The sequence below is a fragment of the Pseudopodoces humilis genome, chromosome 1, assembly GCF_049639895.1.
Source record: "Pseudopodoces humilis isolate 2021_Gansu_Grassland_sample_001 chromosome 1, ASM4963989v1, whole genome shotgun sequence".
Taxonomy (NCBI): Eukaryota; Metazoa; Chordata; class Aves; order Passeriformes; family Paridae; genus Pseudopodoces; species Pseudopodoces humilis.
Window position 1 is genome coordinate 11,397,419 of NC_142200.1, and position 20,955 is coordinate 11,418,373.

The 20,955-nt window shown below is 43.0% G+C and overlaps 1 long non-coding RNA gene across 1 annotated transcript; it reads left to right on the top strand.

Annotated features, from left to right (window-relative positions):
- Positions 1-14,905: 14,905 nt before the first annotated feature.
- LOC148185012 (uncharacterized) lies at positions 14,906-16,248 on the top strand. Its single transcript, XR_015773787.1, has 4 exons — positions 14,906-15,004; positions 15,108-15,177; positions 15,245-15,411; positions 15,804-16,248. It is a non-coding gene; the product is annotated as an uncharacterized LOC148185012 (long non-coding RNA).
- The last annotated feature ends 4,707 nt before the right edge of the window (positions 16,249-20,955 follow it).

Here is a 20,955-nt window from a genome sequence, read left to right on the forward strand (position 1 = left end):
CTTTTGGGCATGGCAAACACCTTCACAAATAGCCACACTGGAACTTCTGAATATCTGATAACCTGGCCCTGGTTTAGGCATCCCAGATGGTGTTTAGCTCTCATTAGTTCTTGCAAACCACTCAGTCAATACTAGCTTAATTCAGTTAAAGAAAATGACAAACAAATGCCACATTTTCTGGTATCAAAGAAACAAGCTTTTTTCCTAGTGGATAGGGCACAAAATCATTACATGGACAGGATCAGTGCTACACATTTTTCACAAGTATTTCCATGACTGAGTTTATCTTGATTTTGTAATTATTTTCTCATTCAAGGTCTAACAAAGTATTGTAGTCTCATATTGTAGTTGCATTTTTAATTTGGTTTGGGTTTTTTTAAATAGCCTGAGCTGTTGGAATAATATCACCCAAGAATCTCAGCCTTTTCTGAAATACTCCTCTCCACCTCTAGTATGATTTGGCTGCAAAGCAAAACCCATCCACATGTCCAAACCATCAGGCTGAGAAATCAAGGAATAACTCCAAATCTTATCCATTGGGGGACTCCATTCCAGGTGGTCTGCAGTTTTTAATGTTCCCACATGTCATGCAAATCAGTCCTAACGTGACAGAGAATATGACACAATTATCGTAAATTATTCAGGCGTAGTAAGTATCAAATGGCAGGCCAGATAGAAATATAAAATTGGGCTATAACATGGAACTCTGCCAAGTTGTCTGGTGTATCAACACACCTGTACACTGTGTGTTGTGACTCAGGTGAGTCAATATTGAACAAGGAGCTAAATTTGAGGAAGTATCTTGTTATTTCAGTTCCACTGCTATGAGAATTTTCCTTGTGCTTTTGTCAAATGTATATTTACACAGTCATGATTTCAGGTGCAAAATCAGAATGGAATATGCAAAGCCAGGATGGGGGTTTCTCTGACTCTGAGAATCCACTTTCCTTATCAGGACACAGAGGAGATGGCAAGGCTGGCAAACATCACCCAGCAGAGTCATCCTTGTGGATCTCATCAGCCTTGCCCCTGGTAGGTACTTCCTGGCTCCATGTTTGCACTTCATACCTTTTTCCTTGGTCACACAAACCTCTTTCTCAGAAAGATGCTGCTGTTGGCCAAACACAAGCATTTTATATCTCCCTGAACAGCCTCAACAACTGCTAAGTGCTTGAGAGTATCTCTGTTTTAGCAAGAGTGACAACTCCTTAAGGACCCTCCTCAAACTTTGGGTGCCACCATCTTGACACCAATTCAGACCAATGCAGAGGAATAGTTCCTGCCCCAAAAAAAACTTATAAACCTGAGCAAACAGGACCTGCTTCAGTAAGTGCACTGCCATATAATAGACCCTAAGGCATGGCCTTCTCTTCATTTACTTTGCTTTTCATATCACTTTTATATCACCCAAGTATAAAACTGATTGACAAAACAACAAACTGGGAAAAAAATGACCTCAAGAAAACAGGAGGTGGGTATGGTAACACAGATTGAGCCCAGAGCACTCAACTCCCACTTTGGAGAATGAACAAGGCAGCTCAGAGCTCCACACTGAGGTGTAGAGCAAAGCAGAAGCATGTAGAAATGCCAGAGCATCAGTGTGCCCCCAAGGCAGGAACTTCAGCAGGGCTGAAGCCCTTGGAGGTTCCAGGAAGGGAGCCCAGGCTGTGATCCATGGATGGATCACAGTGAGCCCATGGACCACGGTGAGGCAGAGACTGCCCCTTTGCTTTGCATTACCCAAAACATGCCCCAAGGGATTCTGAGCCTCAGTAGGGATAATTGTAATAACCAGACTCCTGTTCATTCACACCCTGCATGATTTTGTTCTCTCAGCTGCTGATGGTGATCTTTAACCATCTAAACAGAGCTGGCTGAAACGTGGGTCCAAGCTCTCTTTGTGGCAGCATCTTCTCCCTACCAAGAGTTCAAAGAATGGACAAAAGCATTTTGGTTCCAGGACTCTTAATTGAGAGTTTTAAACCCAAACCAAGGGCTAGAAGGAGCTTGAATAGGTATACACTATTCCATCCCTCTCCAAACACAAAGTACACATTCTGATTGCATGATGAAGTGATTTCACAGTGCAAGTTTGGCAACTTCATTAATGACTGCCTCATACTCTGCTAAATATACAGTAAAAATGAAATGTAAAGATGAAAGTAGATTATGCTTTCTATACAAACCACTTCTGTGCTCATTTTATATCACCCTGTGAGATGTTGAAGCCAACATTCCACTGAGCTCCATCTGACAGAGACAGGAAAACGTAGCTGCTGCCTCAAATCACCCATGACCCAGCAAAGAGAAAATTATATGAGAGATAAGGCATCTCCCTAAGCTCCCTGTGATTTGACTCATTGTTTATTGGGAGGGTTTGATTTGTAAATGGGAGGAAATATGTCTCCATTAAATTGTCTTCCCACACCAAACACATGCTGCAAAAATTATAGCCCTGGTTAAACAAGGAGGCACACAAAAAGCTGCATCACTTTGTGATAGTTATATACAGAAAATGAAGTTAGGGATAATATTTGATATTCTGAACTGCCATAAGTCACAGCAGAAATGCTCAGTTACTGAACACAGCAACACTGCCAAGATCAACACAAAAACAGCCCAACCTCCTCATAGCACCAGTAAGTGTGAGTAAGGCACAAAAAGCCAAATACTTACCTTTCTCATTTGGAAAAACATTTGTTTGCCTGCAGAGGGATTGCTCTATTTTAAACCAGAAAAATCCGCTACACTGGGGACCTGAAAGCCAGATAAAATAAGCATCTAGGAATATAAATAAGAAAAAGCAGAGAGAGGGCAGATAAGCTCTTTTGTCGTTCATCTCAATAAACGTGAAATAATTTTTTTTTTCCAAGACATTTAATTCAGTTTTGTGAAAAGTACTGTGTAGGCTGATAAGCCACACTTTTCAATACGAATTTAGATATTAATATAATTAAAAGATAACAGAAATTTCAGATGTAATACAATTTAAATAGTAAAAAAAAAATCCAAGCAGCACTGTGAAACCCATAAAATTTGAAATACAGGTCTGTCACCTGCAATATAACTTACACCAGCATTTGAGTACATATATCTTTTTCTTTTTTGCAAAATTTCTAAAACACAGGCCTGGATTGCTCTCACACAGGGTTTCATATCCAGGGGTAGTTTATCAAACCACTCATACCCAGGAAATGGGAATATTTAAGAAATTTTTAGCTGCACCCAAAAGCCTGTTTCTTCTCTTTGTGTGGTTCCTTTTAAAATAACTAGCTGATCCTTTATGAAAAGAGCTGTGCACCTGATAATGCTGTTACATCTACACCAAAAAAAGGAATTCCACATTTTTTTAAAGATGGAGAAAATTTAACAAAATGAATTTCAAATGGAACTGATTTGGGTGAAAATTACTGCAGATGGAAGAGAGGAAAATTCAGGATCTGTGAGATTTCTCTGAAAAGAGCCACTTGCAGGAATTTCTGAGTGTAAAAATGAGCAACTGCATTTAGGAATCACAGACTTGCAGACCTTGGTATCTGTAGGAGTCTCTGCAAGAAAGTCTGTAAGGAAAGCACTAGACTTTATTTTAACTCCTCTGCTTTCTCCACAGCTAGTGTGGTTTATGAAAGATTTAGAAAAGCTCATTTAACTGCCATTATATTTTCATCCAAACACAGAACAGAATTGGAGGGAAGAAAGCTTGATGCTTTTTTGCAAAGGATAACCAAAATTCTTTGTCACTTAATTTCTCCCTTTCCTGGTAAAAGACCCTTGGCAAGCAGGGCCTGAAGCCTTCCTGCTCTCTTCCTTTCCCCTCAAAAGCTGCCCCATCCTATTCCTTAGAGATCCATTTCCACCACAGCTACAGAAACCCAGCTGTGGCATCAGGAACACACAGAGTTCTGACCACATGTTGCAAATAATGTCATGTCTATATCTTTTCATTATATATATATTCAGGAGCCAAATGTCCACATATCAGAGGCTTGATAAAGCCAGTTACTGGTCATAGAATCATTTGGGTTGGAAGGGAACTCACAGATCATCAGCTCCCCTGCCACTGATTGTGATACCATCCACTAGAAGAGGTTGCTCAAAGCCCCATCCAACCTGGCCTTGAACACTCCCAGGGATGGACCAGCCCCAGCTTCTCTGGGCAACCTGTTCCAGTGCCTCACAGTAAACATGAAACATGAGTCTTGGTCTCTCCTGACCTTGTTCTTCTGCCTTATATAAAGAATCTCCTCTACTGATGTGGCAGCAAGGAACCTGCAACTGCTCCAGCCGTGGGTTCCCTGCCCTTGGCTGTGCTGAGTCCGGGCGGGGACTCGGAGCCAGCAGACAAACATGTTCTCCAAATAGACCAAAACAGAAAATAAACAGACCTCGGATCTCTGCCAAACCCATTCCCCAGGTGCTAGGCAGCAGGATGGCCCTGCCCTGGGACAGCCCAGGAAGGCACCATGGCAGCAGAGCACACACATGAGAGTGCAGAGCAAATGCAAGACTTTGAGGGATGGTGTTAGTGTTTCATACTTTATTTTCAAATCAGCTACCTTCAAAACCAATTTGCCTGTAAGAATGATAAAACCATCTTTACTTATGCTGATTGCAGTTCCCAGGTTGCTGGAGCTTTCCCACTGCATAATTCTAGTCCCCCTTCACCAGCACAGTTCTGCAGATCTATTTAACTACAGGCTGTTCCCATATAGCAAACCCTTGTCTTGGAAAACCTTGAGCCATTGCCTGTCCAGTTCTTTTTCCAGATTTACTTTAACCTCTGTTACCTGGTATCTTGCAGTTTTAAAGGCTCCAGCAGATTTATAGGACATATTTAGGCTTGAATCTTGGCAGCAGTTTCCTAAATAACTCAGGACTACAAAAGTCCCTATAGATATAGGTCAGAGGAGCTAAAGCCAGACCTTGTGTTTCTTTTATCTGTCTGGTTATACTGCAATGACTGCAGCAGCAAATTCAACAACATTTGCTGGGGGTTTTACCCTAATTCAAGTATACAGCAGCAATAAAATTCCCATTTTGGCTGACAGTGGGATAAAACTACTTCAACCAGCACTAGGGACAGGTATGTGGATCTTGGTAGTGTCCTTGCCTGTGCCAGAGGTCTGGAACTACATGATCTTTAAAGGTCCCTTCCAACCCAAACCACTCAGTGATCCTATGATTTCAAACCATCCCATCATTCTGTCCTCTAAATTGCAATGACAAATCCTTAGTGTCAACAACAGCAGTACAGAGCACATTCCCAAAAACATCCAATTTAACCAAATATTTGCCAGAAAGGCAGGACATTGTGCATTTTATCTGTTTAGAAATGCTGTCTGCCAAAAAGCCATTCCAAAAGTACACAAAACCAGTTGTATTTGAAACTACCCAACAAAGGAATTTGCATGGCATTTTCAGAACTAATCTGGTGCAATAGAAGCTAAGACACTTCGGACACTTCACCGCTTTTACTGTCACAGATCAGATTAGGTGGGCTGCTCCTGGGTGAGCTCGCTGTTGTGGTAACCATACTGGCTTCGGAGTGTTTCAGCAATCTTGCATTAGGCACAATTAGGAAATAAACAAGCTTTTCACTTTACTCCATTTTAATGATACAGGTCTCTGCTCTTTTCCTGTGAACAAAAAGCACTTTTGACCACCACAATGCCATCCATAACACTGATGTGATGGTGGAGCTGATGAGTCAGTCCTAAGAGGCTGGTGGGGGCCACTGTAATTAGGACATCCCTTCACTTCTGTTCTATTTTCATCCAGCTCTTCACTTCTTATTCTGAAGTATTATTGTTTCAGGTACCAGCCACACAGACAGCTGCTCAGAAAAGCAAGAAAACTGAGGCATTAAACAGAGTTAAAACCTCATTGCCCTTTACATCTCTCCAACAGATAAACCTGTTGACTTAGTTACAGCCTCAGCACAGCACTTTGCCATCCAGAGGGTACACACAGCAGCCTCACAGCTGTCTCCTGCTGTGTCACTGACCAAAAGAAGAGGGGAAGCTTCATTCTGCTAGTGAAGTGAAGAACATAACCTTGGCCAGTTTGGATTTTAATCAAACACCTGTTTTAGCATGGTTTTGTTGGGTTTTTTTCCCCAAAATTAAAACATAGGCGAAGTATCTCACAATGGCATATATTTAGATTAAATCTTCAAAGAGTTCAGCAAAAGAAGCCTGTTTCATTTGAATTTCTTCAACAGGCAAACTATTTGTCAACTAAAGTCATTTAAATAGAGAGTCTTAGCTCCAGTCTGCAATTTTAACTGGCTTGTTTCCATCAGGAAAAAAATGAGGTGACCCTTCAGCCTGAAGTTTTAAAAACAACAATGATTCTTTCAGGGATGATCATAAACCATGACATCCCTCTGTAAATACATACTTTGATATTAGTGTAAGCTTTTTTTTCCCTTAGAAATAAATTCTACATCAATTTTCTGTTTACTTTTGGTTTATATCTGATGCAGGAAAACATCATCTCCATTTCTCTAGGAAATACCACTTATCTGTATTCTTTGAAGCAAGTGATAAAAATAAATTAGAGCTTGGTGCAGGAATAAATCTTTCTGTGATCCTACTCCTTGCACAGAACTGCAGATTGGTTTGCAAATTTTTTAATCAAGTGAATGTGAAATCCTGAGATAAATTTGAGCACAATAGACAATTAATTTTTTTGTCCTACTGTCTGTATTCATCCCAAGGAAGAGCTGCCAAAAAAAGCCAGGCCTGTGGAGGACACTTGTGAGAGGTATGCAGCACAGCAGATGATGTGTAGGGCATGGCTGCTGGATCTCTTCCTTAATATCTGGCCAGGAATTTGCAAAAACTATTCCAGTCTTCAGAGTTTGATATGACAGGCTGCAGAAGTGAAACTCTACCTATTTCAGAATAAAAAAAATATGATCAAAGGAAGACCTTCAAGTGATTTTTGTTTCCCAGGGCTCACAGCACACTGAAATGAAACTTCTGATACTCCTAAGCACTAACTGTCTACTGAATTTTTCCTAAAAAATTTTTTCAGCCATAAATCCCAAGGTAGGAAGCTTTGCAGAGAGGAATCATAGTTAAAACATAGACCAGATAATGTATGTATGAAATGCTGTCCCATCCACTGCTCTTTCTCACATGAAGAAGCTAAAAAAACCCCAAAGTGCATCAAACACAACACCAGCAAGAAGCCACAACCATCTTGGCCAATGAACTGTGTGCTTTGCTCCAAAACCCACCAGAGAAGTTGGTTTCCCCTTGGCTTTGCCTAAGGCAGGCAGCAGTCCAGGCTCACTGCAGATTTGCTGCAGTTTGTAGCAAGAGCCAGAAAATAGCACATGGCACCCCCCTGAGAGGAATACCCCAACCAGGGCATTATATCTTACAGAGGAGCAATCTCAGTCCCTGCCTGTACTGAGGAAGAGGAAGAACAGCCCCATCCCAGTGGGAAAGGCTCCTGGCTGCCTGTGTTCCCTGCCTGACACCCTGCCAGCCCCTACACCTCACTGCTGATGGCACTTGAATCTGGAAATCTGCTGCTTTTCTCTCTGGCCACGGCATGGAACACCCTACATCAGCACGACAGCCCAGCATGGGGATGTGTTAATTACAGTTTCCCAGGGCTGAGCACTCAGAGGCAGAGCTCAGCTGCCACAGCTCAGCTCACACAGTGAGGGGGCTTTACCAGAACCATCATGATGGATTTCCGTTCCAACATCACTGCTCAAGACACGAAATTCACGAAGTAAAATACATGCAGAAAGCCTCTGTGCTGAAAATAGCCTTTCTCACCTGAGCACTGAGTGAGAGCAAATTAAAATGCATCGCTGTTGCAAACAGACTGCAACTCAGGTTCACAAACACATTTCTAGGTTTACAGCACTGATTATCTGCTTCAAACATGTAAGAAAGCACAGTTCACAATCACAAATAAATTTCTAAAGATTGAAAGGTTTGTGTCTAACTTAAAACCTGGATTTTTTAAATTTTCTTTGCTTGAAATACAAAATCTGCATTATTCTATTAATTTTCATCTTCCCCTTCCTTTTTGGAAAAAAGTGTCACGCTCAAATGATCTGTAAAACTAGGAACAGCTCTTCCAGAGTTTGATTCAGTGACTTTTCAACCTCCTCAGAACAGATAACTAAAACCCATTTACAGAAATCCCAGCACCCTGTACAAATATTAAACACTTTGCAGAGAACTACAACACCAGCATCAGGGCAGCAGGTGTTAGGCAGGGATTAAATGCCAGGGAAGACAGTCACTTAAATAAAACTCTTTTAGCAGGCACATGCTAAACCCTCCAATCCTTTCTGCATAACATTCTCAGAGGTGCAACTCCATCCAGAGCTGCTAAAACAACTAATACCAGTTAATGTTCCTGTGCATAAAACAAACATTCGAGCCATACTAAGTCCCTGTCTACAGCAGTCTAATAGGTTTTAAAGACATAAATTGTTGTAATATGACTATGCTTCATACATATTTGGGTTGAGTTTTATTTCTCGTTCATCTTCTACCAGGATGATCTGATAAAAATATCAAATTGAGTGCAGGGCAGCTGGTTCACAAAAATCACACTAGGAAGTTAAAAAATTATGGTAAAAAAGTAAATATTATATATGACAGCAAAATGCCATGAAGCACAGCTGCAGTCTGCAGACACTATAGTAAACTTTCAAAATACAGTGACAAAACACTGTTCATCAATGTAGCATCAGTCCCATGTTCAGACAAGTTTCAGATCTGTTTCATGCTTTGAGCACTCACGCAGCTCCTCATCCTGGACAGCCCCAACTCAGTTTTGGTAATCTCCTTGCTACCTTCCTGAGTGCTTTCAACCAAATCCATTCAAAAGCTCAGAGATGTCTCCCTGACCTGACATTTTAGGAATATTAAACAGACATATTTGCAAATTTTCATTTGTTTCTTCCAAGCACAATCACATGCTTCATGCTTTTACAATCCAACTTGGTAAAATGCCCACTTGTGCATTTTGCTGCTGAACCATAATAAATTGTTATAATAATAATTTCAATTAACTGTTCAAAGTATTTAAAGAATTTGTGAGAGAAAGTTGTGGGGAAGAAATGGTTACCTTCAAAAGTAAATTCTCCTTTCCTTAAAACAATTTGTATTCTTTGAAGTTAAGAAAAAGAAGGATCTGGACTGTGAATTGATGTTTTATAGTCTTTGCTGTTTGCAATGCAATGAACCATTTTTTATTGCCGAAATTTTCAGAAAGTTTTCTTGCGGCATAACTGATGCCACAAGTAAAAAGGACTTTGGTGTTTCATCCTGGAGCCATGTAACTATGCTTGATTCTCATCTTTGTGTTTTAGAAAACCTACTTGTTGCCCATGATGCGAGCATATACTGCTGATTCTACAGTCAAAGACAAAAAACCCTTAACATACAGTTTTTTTAAAATATTTTACAACATTTTCCAGGTTGGGGAGATTCATGCTGGCTGCATATCTGATAGCATGTGGAACAATGACCACTTTGGCCAATTTCAGTCACTTCATGAGAATCATCTGCCTTGAAACAAGGCAGAACCTAGAACAGAAAGTTGTGCTTTTTCCACAGTGTTACCAGATTTAGACTTTAATTAGCTCCAAACTATTCATTAACACCTTTTTTTTTTTTACTCCTCAGCATTTCAGTGTAGGAGTTTTAATCAGCTTATCATGTGGGACAAAGATGACTTTTTGCTGTGAATTTATATACTTGAGATCTCTCTTAACAGCATCAGGCAGAAATAGACAATGTGGATCCATCCCTTGGGAGGGCCCCTGGCAGGGTGATAAGGTAGGAGGTTTTTCTGCATTTCACACACAGACTCACCTGAGAGCATTTCCTCCTGAGGCACTTGGCAGGGGGACACATCAGAGAAGGGAAAGAGGGCACAGAGGAAAGGAACACATGTGGCACTGTATACACACACTGCACAGATACACAGCTTCCCTACCAGCTTCCTAAAACTATCCATCAGACTCCTAGGCTTCAGACGCAGCAGGCAACATTACCTGAGAGCTCTTTACACCAAAGACAAGGTTGTGTCTGCCATGCAGGATGCAGAAGAACCTTCCAACAGATTTCTGGGCAATTAAAGTTCAGTCAAGTCTGCAAATCTACAGCAAATTCATTCCTTTGAGGCTTGGTGCTTTTTAGACACAGCCCAGCACAGAGGCAGGACAAAGCTTGAACACCTCCTGACTCATCTCCCTCCATTCACCCACAGCTGACCTCCTGCTGACTCAAACCCTGGCAAGAGCTCTGGCAGCAACCCAGGGATAAGGGGTAAATCTGGGGGAAAATGTCTCCATCAATTCTATAACTGCAGTGCTCTGCTCTGCAGGTACCATGCAAACATTACACTGGCAGCTGGAAGATCTCTATTCACCTTTGTGAGTGAAGATTTTTTTTTAAATTATTAGTAAGAAGGTATATATTGCTTATAGCAAAATCGCTGGTGGCCTAACTATTTTTATTTAAAAATAAAAAGGCACAATGCAGTCACATTGCATTGTCTTCTGTTCCATTTAGAGCAAAGATAAGCCTGCAGCAAAATTACTTGATACACAGCATTGTTCTGCAGCTAGGAGCTCTATTTCTAAATATTAATAAGATATCCCTAACCACAGAAGGCCTTCATCCATTTTCATTTGGTTTAAGTATCCTTTCCTTCCCTGAACACTGCAGTCCCTGTCCTGAGCCTGCTCCCCACATCAGCCATTCACAGACAGCTTCATGCAGCCTGAGAAGCCCCAAGCCCACGTGTGACAGACACAGCGGAACAATGAGTTAACAGAGGGTGTCTGTGCTGTTTAATAATAAAGCCTAGAACTGCTAATGTGACTAAATACAGTGACATTAATTCTTCCCAAGCCTGACCTGTGCCTCAGCCATAGGGATGAACTGTTGGCAGATAGGGACAACCTTTTCCCACAGCTCTAATTAGCATGATGGCTTCATAATTACATGGGAATCTAGATGTGTTTGGAGAAGGAGATAAAAAGCCTGCTGGAATCCTGGTTATTGTACTCGTTACCTACAGAAATGTTAACATCTAGATCAGGGCTGGGCACAGACAGCTACAGGTGGTGCTATGAAATTCCAGAGCATACTTCCTGCTCTGTACATGTGAGACTGGGGTCATCCCAGGGACAGGCATTAACAAACTCCCCCAATTTCTAAATGTCCAAAGCCAACTATTTGGTTCTTTTCTTTCATGCCACTGTAGCTCACTGTTAACGTGATAGAGATGCAGAAAAATGAGGTAGTGAATGGCAGCTTGAGCACCAAGGTTTCTGCATTCCCTTCCACAATCATAACTGGGGTGTGCAGGGACACATTACAGTGCAATGCAGCTCAGGGTGGCAAAATAAGAACACACCTGCAAAGGGCTGTGCTTGCTTGTCACATCCACAGTGTCAGGATGGTTTTTCAGTCAGGCAACACAAGAGCAGCTGAACAACAGGATGCAAGATCATTGCAGTGACAGGCTGGCTGGTCCTAACAGAATCACTAGGTTGGAAGAAACCTTCAAGATCATCGAGTCCAAGCCAGTCCTAACACCTCAACTAAACCACGCCACTGAGTGCCACATTCAGTCTTTTTTTAAACATATCCAAGGATGCTGACTCCACCACCTCCCCGGGCAGACCATTCCAGTACTTTATCACTTTTTCCATAAAAAAACTTTTTTCCATTGTGTATTTCTCTTGGTGCAACTTAAGACTGTGTCCTCTCATTCTGTCAGTTGCTGCCTAGAGAAAGAGACCAACCTCCACCTCTCAGGAGGTTGTAAGGTCTCCTCTGAGTCTCCTTTTCTCCAGGCTAAACAACCCCAGCTCCCTCAGTCGTTCCTCACAAGAACATGTTCCAAACCCCTCATCAGCCTCATTACCTCCTCTGGACATGCTCCAGTGTCTCAAAGTCCTTCCCAAACTGAGGGACCAGATCTGGACACAGCACTCAGGTGTGGCCTCACTAGTGCTGAGCACAGGGGAAGAATGACCTCCCTGCTCCTGCTGGCCACACCATTCCTGATCCAGGCCAGGGGCCATTGGCCTTCCTGACCACCAGGGCACTCTGCTGGCTCATGTCCAGCTGCTGTCACCAGTGCCCCCAGGTCCCTTTCTGCCAGGGCACTGTCCAGCCACACCATCACACAGCCTGCAGTGCTGCTGGGGGTTATTGTGGCCAAAATGCAGGACTCAGCACTTGGACTTGTTAAACTTCATCCCACTGGACTCTGCCCATCCATCCAACAATTCCAGGTCTCTCTGCAGAGCCCTCCTACCTTCCAACAGATCAACACACACTCCCAGCTTAGTGTCATCTGCAAATTTACTAATGAAGGAGTCAATACCCTCATCCATGTCACCAAAAAAAATATTGAACAGGACTGGCCCCAGCACAGACCCCTGGGGGACACCACTGGTGACTGGCCCCCAGCTGGCTGCAGCACCATTCACCACCACTCTGGGCCCAGCATCCAGCCAGTTCCTAACCCAGCACAGAGTGCTCCTGTCCAAGCCTGGGCTGCAGCTTTTCCAGGGAATGCTGTGGGAACAGTGTCAAAGGCCTTGCTGAAGTGCAAATAGACACATCCACATCCTTTCCCACATCCATCACGTGGGTCACCTGGTCATAAAAGGAGACCAGGTTGGTCACACATGACCTGCCCCTCCTAAACCCATGCTGGCTGGGTCTGATACCCTGGCCATCCTGTAAGTGCTGCGTGATGACACTCAGCATAAACTATTCCATTACCTTACCAGGTCCTGGGGTCAGGCTCACTGGCCTATAATTACCAGGATTCTCCTTCCCACCCTTTTTGTGAATGGGTGTCACATTGGCCAGGTTCCAGCCATCTGGAACCTCACCAGTGAGCCAGGACTGTTGGTAAAAGATGGAAAGCAGCTTTGCAAGCTCATCTGGCAGCTCCCTCACCACCCTGGAATAGATCCTATCTGGTCCCATAGATTTATGAACATCCAAGCAGCTCAGCAGTTCTCTGACTTCCTCCTCCTGGATAACAGGGGGACCATTCTGCTCCCTGACACCATCTCCCAACCCAGGAGGACAGCTGTCCTGAGGACAAACTGCTTCCCCACTAAAGACTGAGGCAAAGAAGGCATTGAGCACTTCCCCCTTCTCCTCATCTGCAGTTACTAAGTTCCCTCCTGCATCCAGTAGAGAACAAAGGTTGTTCTTACCCTTCCTTTTGCCATTAATATACTTGTAAAAGCATTTTTTATTATCCTTCAAAAAAGTTTCCAGATTAAGTTCTAACCTCAACTAGTCCTGATGAGCTCTGAAGTGTATCAGATTGTTTTTAAACAGGTCAGGGTGCTCAGGCATGCTGCTAAGGCCTCCAACCCAGACTTGCCAAAGTCCTCTGATGGAAAGAAACTGAACCTGTGATTTCCCCAGCAAAGACCTAGCCTAAATTAAGCTAGTGGCTTTCTTGCAGCTTAACCCTGGCAGAAGGGAGCTCAGCACCACTGTGGACCAGCTGTCCTGAACCATTCCCAGGACAGCCAGCACAGAACCAGTCCAGCCAGGCTCCTTCTGCTGCACTTGCAGGACCAGAAATGCTCTTAGAGCACCTCCTCTCACACCTCCTCTGTGAGAGCTTCTGCAGAGGTGATGGCAGTATGTCCCCACAGCCTTCAGTGAGGCCAGTGATGCTGCATTCACATCTCTCTGACAAAAAGAAGCAGAGAAAAAACTTGCAAAGGGCAGCAGGATCTGGCAGCAGTGCTTATGTCAGGAGTTGAGCTCCTGTGCCCAGTTTAACCTGTTGTTCTTTACCACTGAGCATAGCAGGGAGCAAAGAGGAGCTGTGAAAGATGTCACTGCTTCTCACTCAGCCCTCCACATTTGCAGACCAAGACAAAGAAATTCAAATACATTTGGTGATGACATCTTTCCTCCCAAAAATAACGGGCATCAGTTTCCACAGTCTTTTCAAATGATCCAGTGCAAGGCAATTTATTCTTGGATCATTTTCCAGAGTTGCTCCAAAGCATACGTTTCCAAAGGCAGCTTCCCCCTACCCACTGCATGAAAAAGTATATCCACTCTGGGGACAACATTTTCATTTTTCTGCAGAGCACTAAGTCAGCAAAGGAATCTAATTCACCCCAGCATAAATCAGGGCAGGTAAAAATTACACAACATTCCCCAAATGCAAATTTTAACCCTTTTGTCAAGCTAAAATGTGCTATGGCTATAATTGCTTTATAGTCCCAGATAACTCAAGAAAGCACTTTCCTGGGATTGACTTTTAAAGCCAATATTAGGTATCTGGTTACAGGATCACAGCAAGGAGATGATAGACATATATCCTCAGAGTTAACATTTTAAATATATCTAAACCATGCTCAGAATGGGGATACAAAAACTCCGCTGGGAGTTTGATGAAACCCAAGAGGAAACCTTTCCATCTCCCTGCTGTATGCACATGTCAGGTGTCAGAGAAGTGAAGACATCAAACTGGCTCACTGGAGCTGCTAAAAAAAGCCAAAACCCCCAGGAAATATTCCCAAGTGGAATGTGATATCCAGTATTACTTCAGTGTCATACACCATTCGCTCCCTCCTCTTTTAAACATTTTTTAAGAGTAAAGACTATAAAAACTGAAGGAACAGGAACAAAAACATACTACATCTCAACCCTTGCACATCTCATCCCCAAAAGTCACCTGTGACCTTGCTATCCATGAAGCCATTGCCTCCCAACTCCAGATGGTTTCCATTTCAGGATCTCCATTGCTTTGACTCACAACCAGGTGAGCCCAGAAGCTGAAGCCTCATTCTTAATGACCCCTTAAATGAAATCAGCTGAGTTGGGCCAGTCTCTGCATAGAGATGGGTCTCCGTGGAGCAGCTTTGCACACTGAGCAAACTGCAGGGTGTCCAAGCTCTGCAGAGATCCCTGGGGCAGGCACTTACTGAGGAACACAGGATGGGAGACAGGAAGAGGTGTTTGTATCCCATGTGTCAATACATTTCATTATGTTTATCTGCAAAAGTCCAAGGAGATAGGAGCCTGGCTCTGCAAAATCTTTTTTTTTTTTTTCCTAAGCCAAGCCTCATCCTGGAGGATAGCTACAATCTTTACCAGACATAGATTAGATTAGAAACACCCTTGACAGGTAAGTTCATCTGATGACTTCTTTGAAGCACTTGAACATTTTCTGACATTTTTCCCTTTATTTGCAGGTAAAGTTGGATTGGCAGTTTGAAGATTGCTATTAATTTAGCTCCACTTTTAAACCTCAGGGACCATAATGTATGACAAAGCAAAATGTAAGAATGTGAACCATTAAGAAGACATGAGGACCGAGGAAGGGACAAGCAATGCTCCAGTAGAGTGACCAGCTGCTCAGGTATGGCAGTGTAACACCCCATGGGGACACCTAATCCCAGGTTAAAAGTAACCCTATTTCAGAATGTGTTCAGAATTTTCTTTCAAGAATTCATTCAAGAATAATTATCCTTTTCCTGAGATGCCACTAAATTCCCTGCTCCAGAAAAATTAAAATGTTGTAGTGATTATGATTGGAAAGATTTATTTCCAGAGACGCAAATACAACAATTTAAAAGGGTCCACAGAATTAAAAATAAGCTGGCTGCATGTTTTTTCCATGCATATAATCCCCCTTCTAACACTTTGCAAGGCTTCTGACAACATCAGAATGTAATGGCTACATAAGCTCTGCAGCTCTGAAAGCCTCTGTTCTCAGAGCACACCTTTAGGAAATACCATTTCTTCTTACAGAGACACTACAGCTCTTTGAGTCTTTTCTGCTGGTTGATAAACACTCCAGTGGCCACAGCTGCCCAGCGACCAGCTGTCCCTTCCAACCATGGGTCCCTGCACAGACCTTTCTGAGGCCACAGGACCCCAAAACCCTCAGGAGCAGTTTGGGACACATTTGCTCTCCATCTCTTCTTGTCAAGCATGGTAAAGGCCCTGTGAGTGGGAAGGGGAGGTGAGAAGTGAGGCACAGGCAGGAGCCTCAGCTTACAGCACAGCTCTGTCATGGGGAAAAACCCTTCCCGAAGAGCTGTTATGTGCTGGAATACCAACACAGAGTAAGTCATGGGTTTGACAGCAGGGACAGAGGAAATGGAGCAGAAAGATCTGTAAAAGCAGCACTGGTCCAACAGTCCCAGCAAAGAATGCAGCAGCAACTGCAATAAAATTCCTGTGGATCTCCTCAGTTGCACTGAACCACCTATTTCTACTCTTCCTTTCCTGCAACCCTGCTAAGAGCCCAGAGGTACCCCAGTGTCAGGCTCCTTTTCTTGAATCATCTCACCAGTGCTGCTAATTTATCTCAGTACAGACTAATTGATTGCAGAAGGGGAGTTTTTTTCCATCGTGGCAAAGCTTCAGCAGACCACATAGCATTTAATCAAACTACACTTATCATCTAAATATTTTAAGAAATCCACCTAAGTTGTTCTCTACTCAAGCAAATGGAAATTTATTAGGAGCATTCAAAATTCTTGGGTTTTTTTCCTAATAAGATCTTTGCACTAAGAATAATTTCTTCCCATCTCTCTCCTTCCCTCCTCCCACAAAATACTACCTGACTGTTAGCCCACAAAAGGGCAAAGCATAACCAGGGGACGCCTGTCTACAATTTACTTATGGTAAATTATCCATCAGGCTATGGCCCCAGCTTGGGTTTGCTACAAGCCAGCCAACCACCACCCCACTGCAATGAATCCTAGTGTGAGATGGTCCAAAGGGGTTGGACACGGCTGACGTGGTCCAGGGGTCCCTTTTAAGCACAAAGGGGGCGATGGCGTTCACCCCCCGGGGCCACAAACACCGACTGCAAGCACACAGCTGTTGGCAGCTGGACTCTGAACACTATGGACTTGTCATTCCTGAGAGAAGGCATTTGGCCAGGTGGAGATACAGCTCAGGCTGCCTGGCACAGCACACCAGCACCTGCCAGGGTCCTCGGTGGGCAGTGCGGGACCACTGCTGTAGACATGCACCAGCACACGGCAGGGGACACTTCAGCCCTAGGGCACTTGTAGAGATGAAGAAAGAACAAGACAAAAAAAAAAGCCAAGCCAAGAGCTGCAGACAGAAGTTTAAACTTCCACACCAAGCTCATCCAATCTTTGCAGGCGGCAATTCAGTCATGAATAGAGATAGGAAGACAGAGGGCATGTTTAGAAAACACAAAAGTATTTTTCTAAAAATCAAGAGCTCTGGGGTAGCTGCTCTTGACTTGTACCCTAGGAGAATGAGACACAACAGTACTTCTCTAATAGATTAATCCAATCTTTTTAATGCAAGGCTGCTCTCTGTAGGACTGGAGAAGTCCTGCCTGCTGTTCGCAACATTTTAAAGTCCTATCAGGCAGCAGTTGGTGCTCTTCCAGTATCAGCAGCACATTGGTCCAACTGGCTGGGAGTTAAAAATGTGTTTATGAAAAAAGTAACGGTTTGTTCTGCATCCTACGAAAGCAGTAGCTAGATTTTCCCTTGATAAACAAAGCAGATGTTCTGCCCAACTCAGAGCCAGGACAATAAACAGTTCTCCTACATGGCATGCTGATTTTCTTTTTTTTTTTCCTAATTGCTGGCTTCAGAGTTTTATTGTATAATATGCAGCTATTCAAATGAATTATAATAGTTACAGCAAAGAAGATTATATTACTGCAGAGTAATGGCTCACCTGATTCAAAACAGGGACTAAGTCTGATCATCAATGAATGACCATCAGTCTCAAGGATCCATTGCACACATCCAGGCATCTCGGGTCCATGTAGTTCTTCCCTTTCAGCAAATCAGCATTTTCTGTGCAGCACTGCTTGTAAAAGGTGGCTTGGACCATCATGGGTCTATTTTGTAGCCAAGACCAAGCTCTTCACTGCTGCTAGCTTTGCACAGGGCTGGTCTTTGCCCAACTCGCCTCACTGGAAACAGGGTTAATGACCTACTCAGGAGCTGCTGGCTTCACCAACTCAATCTGCAGGCTTGACACAGATAAATTAATTATTTCAATGCATAAGCTCAAGTAAAAAGATAATCTCCAGACTATCTTATCCAGAGGAACTGGCTCTATTTTATCTTGCTTCACTCACACCTCATGGCACCTCCACCTCCTATACAGGCATCCTAAAGACAAGTGCACAGAACACTTGAATTATAGATCCTGCCATCTGCTTAATAATGGATCTCAGATGCATCTGTGCTGAAGATTAGAGATGAAAATGCAGGGTAATTCCCCCTTCTGAAATATCATCACATGTACTAGTGTGGATAAACCTTCAGTTTTGTCACTGACACCCATTCAGTCCCTTCAGAACATATTCTCCATAGTTGTGACATCAGCTCTCTAGGAAGAGGGCAAGAAGTGTTGGTCTAACGAAGAATATGAGTCAACAAAATCACACTCCTTAGCCAAAGAAACCAATACTTTAGAAACAGCCACATGGAAATTCAGCTATTAATACTTTCCTGGACTGCCTTGGAAACAAGTGTCAGGAAAAAGAGATCTTTAATAATTACTGAGGTCAGAAATAGAGAGACAACCTGGACAAATTGCTAACCAGGCTCAATGTAGAGGAAGAAAAGCATTGAATGCTATAAAACTGAGCTTCAGCAGGCTTCTAAACACAAATCCCAAATCTCTTTCTCAATCAAATGGCTATGCTAATATCATCAGACTTGCCAGGCTGCTGAGAGTACCAAGTCCAAAAGAGAGGGTGCTCCATGCCTATTTTCTTCCTATGCTTTAAAAAGATGGTTAATATTAACTCTTCCATCCTCCAAACCATGATTATAAAATAAATCTTCTGTAAACCGCACTGGGCTAAACAATGTTCCTCCTCCTCCTGTTTCCAAGGTCTCTCAGACCCAAGGTCTCCATGTTGCTCAGACCCCTGAGTCACATTTACTCATTGCTGAGTCACCCTGCCAGAGCTGGACTCCAGTGCTCCAGGAAGGCTGGCTTGGAGTAAGCCTGCCCTTGCTGGGTTTACAGCAGATGAACAAACATGAACGTGAACCAGTTGCATGTAAGTCCTACGTCTCACTTGATGTTCATGACTGCTTCAAAAGTCAGAACCTGGAGCTAGTGCTTAACCTCAGAGATGCTGTTGCATATGGCAGAGCACATTACAACTGGTGAGTGTCATTTGTTTCAATATTTGCCAAAGGCTTAGTCCTATTATTTAGACAGTTTTATAAACAGCTATAGGATATTCTGCAAGTAGCATTTTAACCAAGTCAATTTTCTGAAGCCTCTTTATCCAGTAAGGAGAACTCTGCCTGTTAATTATATAAAAATGTGCTTCAATAGCATTCACTAGCAAAGAATATCCACTTGAATACTTTTAATTAAAAAAAAAACCCCAACCAACCAACAAAAAAAAAATAAAATCCACTGTTTTTTCCTGCTACTCCTGTTGCTGCAAGTCAGGAAAATAGCAAGAGAAGTGCTGACACCTACAGGACATTTGTGTGTCTAGAAAGCCATTCTGGCTAAGTCCTGCATCACTCACACTGTGGTACAGTTACACAAGCAGATGGCTTCAGAGTACAGCAGCTACTCAATCAGAATTAATTTACAAGTGACTTGAGTAATACTTCATACACTTTTTCAACACTTTTTTTTAGTACATCTCGTGAACATACAATCCGGGCCAATTAATGCTGATTGAAGCTCAGAAAGCTTGAAAAAATCAGAGTACTTTCCAGTTCCATTTCTACTCCCTACTTCCCACTCTGCTCACAACCTTGGCACTTCTCATTTCTGTGTCTAGCTTATTTCCCTTCTTTTTTTTGGCAGGGAAGGTCCCTGAACACCAGTAATTAAGAAATGCATTTCTATTTATTCTGTTAAGAGCAAGCTCAAGGACATAAGTCAGAAAGATTCTTCTCCCCCCTCTCCCAACACTTTTCCTAGACTTTTTCTTTCCCCCTCATCATCATTAGTTTCTTTTCATGTCCATTTTTTCCCAGGTGAATATAATATTAAAGCCGTCACAAACCAATGCCTCCATCACCCTGTTCAGTGTGATACTTTTGATTCACGTGTGTACAGCTCTGCAGAATCAAGGACAAAGGAGTGTGCACACAAGGAGTCATGTGCAGCCCTAAATCCCTAAAGCCTGTGCAGCTGAGGGCAGAGACTCAGGCTGGCACTACCTGAGGCCATTGTGCCCCCTCACTCAGCTCCGTGTGTACCAGGCAGAACCTGAGCTCAGCACCTCACTGCAGATCCACAAGGACTTCATGTTTCCAGGCCCAGCTCCACTCCCAAGCCCTGCCCTGCCCCAAACCGCCCTCACCAAGAGGACCATTTCCAAAAGGAATCTTTCGTACCAAGTAGCCCCTAAGAAAGCAGTCTTGATTATCAAAGTCACCCAAAGCCATTTCCAAGAAGCATTAAGAAGCTTGGCTTTGTTCCAGGGGACTGGGGGAAGGATTAACATTAGCTTCAAGTGCTGCACAATCAAACCACATCCATTTCTTTGTGGTCCAAAAGAAGCCTTGAGGTCTATGACAAAGACAAAGCTAGAGACACACAATGGGAGTGTTCAAGTGGAACAAATGGTGAAGAGGAAAAACATATAAAAAGGTAGTTACATGATTCTCAAGAAAATCCAGGCTAGAATAAAGGAAGGTTTAAACACAGGAGGAGGTTATGTGGTTTCTTTCACCATCCAGGTCCATATTTTTCATAAAGACATCAGACTCATTGCAGTTATACTGCTACAACTAATCCTTGGCCTGCTTCACCTTACATAAACAATTTTCATCTCACTTTTTTCAAGTTCCTAGTCAAAAAATGTCTTTAGCCAAAGCAAACATGTAAGACTCTACATGCACAAGTGCCTTCAAATACCCAGCATCCAAAACTACAGGTTTAGGTGTGGCTGGAGGAGATGCAGCATACA